We start from the raw sequence: 9,655 nt of genomic DNA, 5'->3' as shown, positions 1-9,655 counted from the left end.
ACTGTGATGGTCACACATCGCTTAAGCCTTAAGGAATGCAGGACTCACTGAAGTTTTCTTTCAGAACACTGTTTAGTCACTACATACAAAGGTCATACAAAATCCAACAACACCAAAGGACACCTTTAGTGAGTTTTTGCACATGACACCACACAACGCCATCTGGTTGTGGGCGAGAATGGCGAGTCTAAGCCAAGCGTAAATGAGCTAAAGGTGAGCAATGATGGGTTAATAAGGGAGCCTTAACACAGGAGTTTAAACATGCAGGTTTTAGACACATCCACGTTGGTATAAATTTTTAATGATAGAATAAAAGAATCTTTTACTCAAACATCTTGGATCATAACGTACATGCCACTGATACGTTACAGTCCCAACCAATGTATCCTCTTACACTGATTTGAAAACCTGCAAATAATTAAGACAAAAACTTTCTTGCCACATCATCTCTGGTTTGAATTTCTTTCTCGTCACTTTACCCTGCTCCACATTCTCATCAAAATATTATTATCACATGCTGTTCTGAAAATAATTAGATATTGATGCTATAGAAAATAAATGATAATCCTACTTAGAATAGTTGAAAGCTAAACAATGATTTCGTCATGAAATGATTCGCTAATCAGGTTTTATACTGTAAGATTTAATACTTTTTTTACTCTATTAAGGCTACTTAAACCTTAATTATCAACAGATAACTCCCTCCCCGTGTCTTTTCTTCTCTCTCCTGTTTCAAACTACAGTTGACTTGCAGCTTATCAAGTCTTAATTAGTGATACATTTTCTAACTGTGATGTCTATTGATGTATTTGAGAAGAAAAGACAAATTGAGCTGTAGCCTGACCTCAGAGCCAATCCTTCGTGAAACTCGTTCCCCTCTTTACCTCCCCATCTCTCTCAATCTCACCTCATTCCACCCCCCTCTCTCCTCTTCCTTTGTGAGGCCAAAAACAGTCTGGAGAAATGAGGTGCAGCATTAGTGTTTTTTGCTTGCCTGTGCGATAGAAAACACTGCACGTCAGGGGCCCCGTCAGCAGATCGAGTAGATGCAGATGGGAGGTGAAAAAGCTCCCCAGTGGCAGTCAGGCCTTGCTCAGATGTGATTGCAGCAGCCAGGATGAAGTCAGCACTGACAAAGTGCGCCCCATTGATGGATGGACAAAGCCGGGAACTGGATGTGAGAATGGATGGGGCCAGAGTGGGAACTTAACACAGACAAACAAAATGAAAGACAGAGAGGAATTACCAGCTAAAGCATTCCGGCAATACAAATCCCACAGCAATTTACCTACTGCTAACTGAGCACTGGAGAAGTGTTTGCATTGGTTCAAGTGCACCTGACAGCAAGAATAGCTTTTATTGAGGGTAACTGGTTTTACACTATTGTTTTATGATTGACAGTTTTTCACCTGTTGTCAAATTTATACAGATTAAAATGCAAGTACACACACTCTGACATGTAAACCTGCTCATAAACCCATAAATGATCATTTCGCACTCAAAATACTGTCAACATTTTAAAACATTAACAACCATGTGAATAATCAGAAAAATCCAGGAACTAAAGTTATGTTTATTCTAGCACTTCATCAGGTGGCTACATTTAGACCATATATACAAGCTTTAAATCTTCTGTCTGCTCAAACACAGTTTCAGTTTAATTTGTCCTGCCTCAAAGTAGACTGTAAAACACTAGATATTTTAGGTAACTCATGGCCTGAAGAAAACTAATAACCCCTGAAACTCAGGGCCAATAACCTTCCCAAATCCAAGACCTGTGTGGGGGATAGAAGAGTTTGTTCCCTTGTCGGGGAATGAATTCTCATTACCATTGCGCTAGCACTACATTAAATGTCAGTGTTGCTGGTGGATGGGGCCTGGAAGATTAAGACTAATGCTGTTGGCCTCAGGAACTCCGATTAGAACTATTCTCATTAATCAGAGTCACAGAGATGGAAGCAATTTAAAGCCCTGGTCCTCTCCGAGCATGGGGCAGGGCAGCACCCTGTCACTGACGAGGGGCGATGCACTCGCACCCATTTGCTATCCCTTTATTACGACGCCAAGGGCGTGTGAAGGCCAGTCACCCCTATATCCTCACTTCTAATTAATCTGATCATAGATTATCTCCTTTCACTAACTGACAGTTTGTCAGATTAGGGTAATAAAAATTTGGATGTAGTTTTTACTTTGAACCTGTTTGGTAAGTTTCTACTTGAAGACTGTGTTGGGTCACAACACCAAGAGAGTCGGCGCAGAAAAAACAGAATGGATGATGTCTTTGAATAGCTTGTCTCTAATGGCTGATATGACATTTGCTGGCATCCTTTTTCAAGAAGAGTCACAAAATCTGCGTAAGGAGGTTTAGGGCTGCCCAAAGACTCAGAGGCGGGTGACCTTAAGGTAAGAACGCTGTGGGACTGCTCACTTTTTTGTATTATTTCTGGACATAAGTTTGATTTTCTCTCATTTACCTTCACTCATTGACATATTTATGAAGCAGAGGTTCATGTTGTAATACCACTTTGCAAGTGACATATTTTGTTGATTTATTTAATTTTTATAATTATATTTATATGAAGACAATGTCAGATAAGACTGATGAAAAAATCTGTACAGGTTACCTGCAAAAGAATGTCAAGGAAGGAAATTTCTCAGATTTTAGGAAATGTCTTTATGTAGACAATGATCTACTGTACATGACTGCAATGCATCCTGTAAGATGACCAGTTAATAGTATAACAACAACATGTGCATTTCTGTAGCACAAGTGAGTATAATTGAGGTGTTAGAAAGCAAAGACCAAACACAGCTATTGACTAGACTTTGTTGGACAACAGGTTGGATTGTTCAGTGCTGAAATACTGAGCAATTAAGCAAATATTTTTTTCTGCTACCATGTGTATTCAATTTGTCTAATTTTGTAATGGTGTTATTTTACAGATATCAGTGGCTGTATGAATATATATATATATATAAACATATATATATAAACATATATATATAAACATGTATCTAAAGGTGGAGTCCAAGGCCACAAACCTAAAAAGAACAATTCTGTCATAAACTAAATTTTTGTATTTGCTGCATGGATAGAATTTTCCCTCTTAATAGATGCTGTTTATGTATTCTTGGCATTTAAAGTATTCGTCAAATGCTAGCCATAACCCATCAAGTGACACATCACCTCTGGATTTTGTTCTGCATTGATGTCCAAGGAGATCCATTTTGGTTTGTACCAGGAGGCCAAAAGGAAGCTTAGAGGTTTAAACTGGATGCACACTGTTTGGTTCTCAATTAACACCTGTCACAGGAGACAAGCTGCTGGGCTCATGCTTTCTGTGACACCCAATAGATGGACTGCTGCATTGTGAACCTCTGGGGAAGGAAACGGCTCCTTGGTGGGAGTCGATGTGGTCTGTAAACAGGGAGGCAAACGGGAGTGAATCTCTCATAAATCTCGAGGTGTAGCGGTATCATTTCCTTCAGCTGACCTTGGCAAGGTTGCAGGATGGAAAGAGAAGGGGAAAAAAAAAAGCATGTGATATACGGGGAGTGGAACGAGGTGAGCCATGAATCACAGTAGTCTGTGATTAGCTGTGAAATCTTACACGTGTGAACTCTCCCTTTGCTGTTGCTCATCATCCAAACTGTTTACCTCTCATCTCTTTTGATCTGGCAGCCTTGGCGTCTGAGTATGAAAAGCTGAAAATAACCTCAAACAGGATTCTAGTTTGGTACAAGATGGTTAGAAATATTTCTAGGAAACGGTTACCTCCGTGCAGCTTGCAGAGCAGAACCATCGAGCACATTTTTCTATCCTCATTTGCCTTTCAAACAAATACTTATCAACAGGCCATGAAGTAATCAATGAAGATAATCCATCTGGGAGCCTGTCGATATGGTAATGACTCTTTCTCATCGTTATTGCTACACAGCCATAAATCATTTGCTTTACCAGAATGCTTAGCAGCTGTTGCAACAGTCCTGTGGTTGTGTGGAATAAAGTGCTGCCTTTTGTGATTAATGTATCAGCATTGTGTTGTACTGCAAACTGATTGTTTTCAGATTTTGTAAGAAAGCTGGGCGGATTGTATTTCAATAAACCAAGAGCCATCTAACAAAAAGGTTGGCTGCCGGTATGTCAGCCTCACTTTATCAATGTTTCTGTTGGGCTTCGTTAATGGTACATTCATACGAAGTCATGCACAACAGGTGTTAAAGAACCAATTTACAACTGAAATGTAAAAAGGAGATTCTGCTGTCACCCTTGAATTGATTGACACGTCTTTCAACACCTCACATGACTAAAATCAGTGTTTCTTTCTGATGTTAGCTGCCTACAACAGCAGTTTGTGTAACAACCAGGAAAAATACAGTGTAAAATGTTTCTTTCAGTGAAGTTATTTTTCTTTGCAACCACTTAAGCTTCATAAAAGAGTCACGGTGCCAGTTATAGTCTAAACCTGTGCCTGCTGTTTGGATTTTAACAAAGTCTTCTCTTCTTTGTAGTGATATGTGGCTGCTTTAAATCTTATATACATCAAACTAATAGAGAGAAGAACTTGTGGAAAAAAAGCAAAATGGTCATGTACCTCGTGCACCCACGAGGTACTTATGAGTAGTCTGTAGGGGTGTGTATCGCTCTTCTAAGATGATTCAAACTTCTAGAGACATGGGATAGGATGTGATCAAAGGGCAATTCATATTCAAACAGAACAATTTGGTTTGCTCAGATGCAATTAAATTTGATTTCATTCAATGCAGTCTGATACAGATTTCAACATGTTATTGCTGGTTTTAATTCAGCTTTCTAAACGAGAATATATAATTCTCTGTAATTGTTGAAAATAATCATCTGATAACTTGAGATAATGAATTAAATTACCTTTTGGTACGTCATAGTATAGGGAAACTGCATTTGATAATTTTTGTTTCACTTCATTCTTTGCTTTGATTTATATGTCTGGCACACATTTGTCAGTGAAATATATTACAGCTTTTACAGCAGCTCTAATATAAGTATAGCATCTTGTCACCAAAGCAGTCACACTCAACCAAACTGCTCATTTACAATCTTGGCAATAAATCAGACAATAGATACTTTAAAAAAATTTGACCTTGCAGAGTTGTTTCTAAGTTGTAGTTGTGTAAAAAGTCTTCAATATGCCTTCGTTATCTTTTGTGTTGTTGCTACTTGTGCTAACAGCATGGATGCTGTCCTAGCATCGAGAGATCCACCTTGAAGTTACACCAGGTGAGTGTTCAGCTGTGTCATGTTACTACAGTACTTAATGCATACTCAAAAGAAGTTTGTCCAATGTTCCTCCTCTCTTATAAAATCCAAATTATCTTCAGATTTGACGACATGTGCTACTACTAATGGAAAAATGGTTTGATAGTTTGAGTGAAAATGTCAGTCATGTGCCAGGATGAGAATACTTAAATGAAAGTAATTTATTTTAGTAATTGTATTTAAGTTACAGCTGATTTAATTTCCAGTCATTAGCTAATTTACTGCAGACCCAAAGATGTGACACATTCTCTAAACGTTTGAGATCTTGTCTGCAGCCCTGTAGTACAGCTACAGTTCAGCCAAATCTCAGCCTGAACTTAATTTATTTTGGCCTTGTGCTCTAGAAGCAGGAGGGAGTTACAGATGTAGGCTGAGTGAGGGAACAAAGACAATTAAAAGTGATAGCACTCGTCTACATGAGTGTCAACAGCAGCCAGGATGGAAGCAATTTATTCAACCAATCATCCAAGTACATGAAGTGCACCGGTGTTCTGCTGCTGCCGCAGTGGGATGGTGGAAAATGTGATAGTAGTTTCCTCCCTATGAATCACAAGAAGCAGGATGCTTGCTGGTCGCAAAGTGGATTGTTCAGTGTCCTGATAACAATTTAAATCCTGTTATGGATAATCCTGGGTAATGCCATCCTGAAAATTGAACATGACATTCAAGCCATTTATTATCCTTGTATTCTTAACTTTGGTTATCGGATTGTTTGTCCAACCATATCCTTTTGATCCTGTAGAAAGTGCTCTGTTGATACAAACATGCATTTTTCATTGAGTGCAGATAGTAGTTGTGAACAAACGGATAAAAGTGAACGAGAACGACGGATAGAGGATGATGTATGTCTACAAGCACAAAAAAAGGATGGCAAGTGTTAGGCTAACTGGTGCTAAAATGCTTTCAGATGTCACACAAAGCAGGAGATATGCTGTATTTATCGGTGGTGAAATACCTCTGCATTATTCTGTGAACACTATTTAATGTCAAAGCAGTTAAATCTTTCATGATGCAATTTATCACATCGTAATTTTAGCCACAGGATAGTCTGAGTCAGACAGTTTGCAGATGTGAAGCTATTGTGGGGGTAAGAAAACAACAGCTATCAAATAAATCACTGAAACAGCTTTTTCTAAGCTTCCCCCGAACGAACAAAGCTTGTAATCATTTTCAACGTGATACCTCGTTAAACTCATGCCATTTGGATGAGTTAGTGAACAACCAACAGTTCCTTAAGACTCTGACATGTGCTTAAGCCTTTCATACTGTAGCCTCTTTCTGCCCAGCTGCTTTTTAAGCCCAGCTGGTAATTCCAAAAAAAGTCCACAACAGATAGGCCTCCTTTCAGCCCTTCCTCATTGTTGTGAAGAGTTTCCTCCCCCTCTGGTTCTGGTCTGACACCAGGGCCGGCCTTTGGTCTGATTTAAGACCCTGGCCTACTGATGACCCTGTTTGCAACTCTCTCTCCCTCCCCTGCTTTATCTCTGGCTTTAGTTTAGCTTGACTTAAGGAAATGCTCGGTCATTCTCTCCACCGCTCATTAATCCAACGAACAATGAAAGGAGCTGAGCGCAAGTGCTGTTGTGTGTAAATCTTTAATGTTGGGCTTTTACTTTTTTGTCCTCTATTTTACGAGCCCAAGCCTTCATCATAAACACATTTTGAAATATATTCTGTGTCTTAGGCTGCTTCACTCGAAGGGAACAGATTATTGCTTCCAGTGTTTCACAGCTTTGTTAGCACATTATCTGTTTTCCTGTCACAGGCTTGGAATCACAGTGATCCTGATTTTCCTGCTCTTGACTTTTTGGCACCAGAGAGTGTCTTTGATGATTCACGTGCTCCAAATGAACGTCAGTACTTTAAGACAAATACCCCACCCTTGACCTTGACACTCTTAACTCTTGTGCTATTCTTTTAGACAGAGATGTGTAGCTTCTAAATGCATTAATATGTTATTTATGTGCACTCACGTTTAATGCTATTGTTGTCTCAGCACATACGAGGCCAGAGTTGTGGCCTTGAGCCTAGTGGCAGCACAGTTTGTCACACTTTTTTACTCATGCATAATTAAAAAAACTTAAATTACGTGCCATGTACAAAATTATAATGCTCCAGGAAACAGACTACATGAAAATTTATTTTCTTTTCCGTGAGAGTGACAGGAAATCAATTAATCCTGATTTATTATTTTATGCTGGACAGGCAGTAGGCTGCAGGATAGAGAGGATGGAGATTGGCTACAGCTGTTCTCATTGGTGCAGCCATATATTATAGCTGGCGTTTGTGACAGCATCTGTGGAGAATGGCTGAGGGGTATCAGGCAGGTGACTCATGTGTGTAAAAAGAATAACACTAAGGGATACAAACTGTTTTCAGAGACTGATATAAGATTTGTGGTGGTGAAGAGGCACTTAACTGCTATACATTTACTGTAGGTTTATTTCCCAAGAACAGCTTTCTGTCACTGTTTATGACAAAGCTCTCTTTAGCTCACGTTATTTTCACTGTGTGACCAGAGTTGTACTTGCATGTACTTGTGATTGAGCTTCAAATAATTTTTAAAAAGTTTATTACTTTATATCGCCACCTTTTTAATTGCTTACACAAGTTTAAATTGACATGGCTGTAAAATGTTTTATTTTTTTTTAAGCATGAGTTTATGTTTTGTGGCCCTTATTCACTGACTCAAACTGGACAATGGAAGCTGCAGCTTCTGCATATAGCTTCTGGTATTGGTCCAAAACTTTCTTGTGATTGTGATATTGAGAGTGTTGCAAATTGGTTGCAAAGTTTTACAGTTTTATTTCAAAGAGTGTAGTTACTCAAGTCTTTTTCACACTGGATAAAAAAGCCCTGCTTTCAGCCAATAACAAATGGGAAACCATTCAAAAATCATTCCATCTAGAGTTGAGTAACTGCTATAGTTGTCCATACTTACTGACTTCAGCCTTCAACACAATTCTTTTATCATCAGTGGTGATCATGGAGGCACTGACGGCCTGTGGACTCCGTCATTAACTTCTGGGACTTTTTGTCATCTTAGATACAGCTGCCTCCATTGTTGTTGTAATTAACTGGATCACTTTACCAGGGGATCCAGTTGAAAACCGTTAAAAAATGCATGTAAATCTAAAACTAATTACCGCAAAGGACCAGTTGAGAGGATTTAGTGACATCTACCAGCACTTACTTCTGACTTCAACAACCCCTAAATTACGGTCGTCAGAAAACTTCCTCTGGAGCCAGTGTTTGACTGGTCCCTTCTGGGTTTGTAGTAAAGAGGCAGTGCAACTTTATAGAGGGATGTAGTGTTGGATATAAGTTTCTCGTTCGGGGAAATTTCAACAAAACATTTCTTTTTTTCACATTCTTTTACAGTACACTGATGAGTAGTTGATGACTGATGACTATCATCAACAGGTAAACTTAAATTTTACATAATGAATTTTTTAACAGTATATTTGTAGAAAATCAAAGTAGTGAAATGAAGGGATCCTGTAATTTTCATAATTTCCACAATATGGGAAATCTTTCTGTTGAACATACCCAGTTATCAGTAATGAGTTCACATTTCAGGTAAAGCATTATTTTTGGAACAACAGAACATTTATCACATCTTAATTCTTACCATCTTAAGGTACTTTTATATTGTTTTTGCCCTTCTTTGTGAAACGGATCAGAAGAAGCAAATACCTTCCATTGGAAAGAACAGCTCTTAATAAATGTGTCAGGTTGCTGGTTTACAGCAGCACATGATCGGTGTATCCCCCTCAGTTCTTGTTATTGGATCTGTTTTAGCAATGAAAGGAGACAAAGCTACTCAGTTATCGTTTGAAGCTGGATGAAATATGTATTTCCCAACTGTGATCTCGATATATAATTTCTGTTTATTTTACTCAAATCTTTAAACACTTCACTCATTTTTGTCCGCTTTGTTGATCACACACTAAATAAGTTTATTAGGGATAATACTGCGGTGAATTATTATGGACATATTTCTAAAAATGCAATGATAGACACATCCTATTAATTTAATTTGATGACTGAATATTATTTTTTCTTTCTCTATTTTAAATAGATGTTAAGAAGAAGTTGATAACGTAGATTCCTGCAAAGGCCAGAAAACTTTTCACAGCTGAACCAGGCCTGCTCACAGCCACAATGTCGGCTAGTTCCACCACAGGAAAGCAGGACTTGTGGGTGATTCGGTGCAGTGATGGCAGCCATTTTTTTCCCTCTTCTCTGGGTTAATTCACTGGATGAAATGTTGTGGCACATGATGTGTCATATATCAAAGGCAGGGCATCAGTAATCTTTGCTCAAGGGCATGGATAACAGGCAGATAGACATGTGAAT

The sequence above is a fragment of the Leuresthes tenuis genome, unplaced genomic scaffold (genome assembly GCF_036924035.1).
Source record: "Leuresthes tenuis unplaced genomic scaffold, fLeuTen1.0.hap1 SCAF_20, whole genome shotgun sequence".
NCBI lineage: Eukaryota > Metazoa > Chordata > Actinopteri > Atheriniformes > Atherinopsidae > Leuresthes > Leuresthes tenuis.
Note: the sequence above shows the minus strand (reverse complement) of the source record.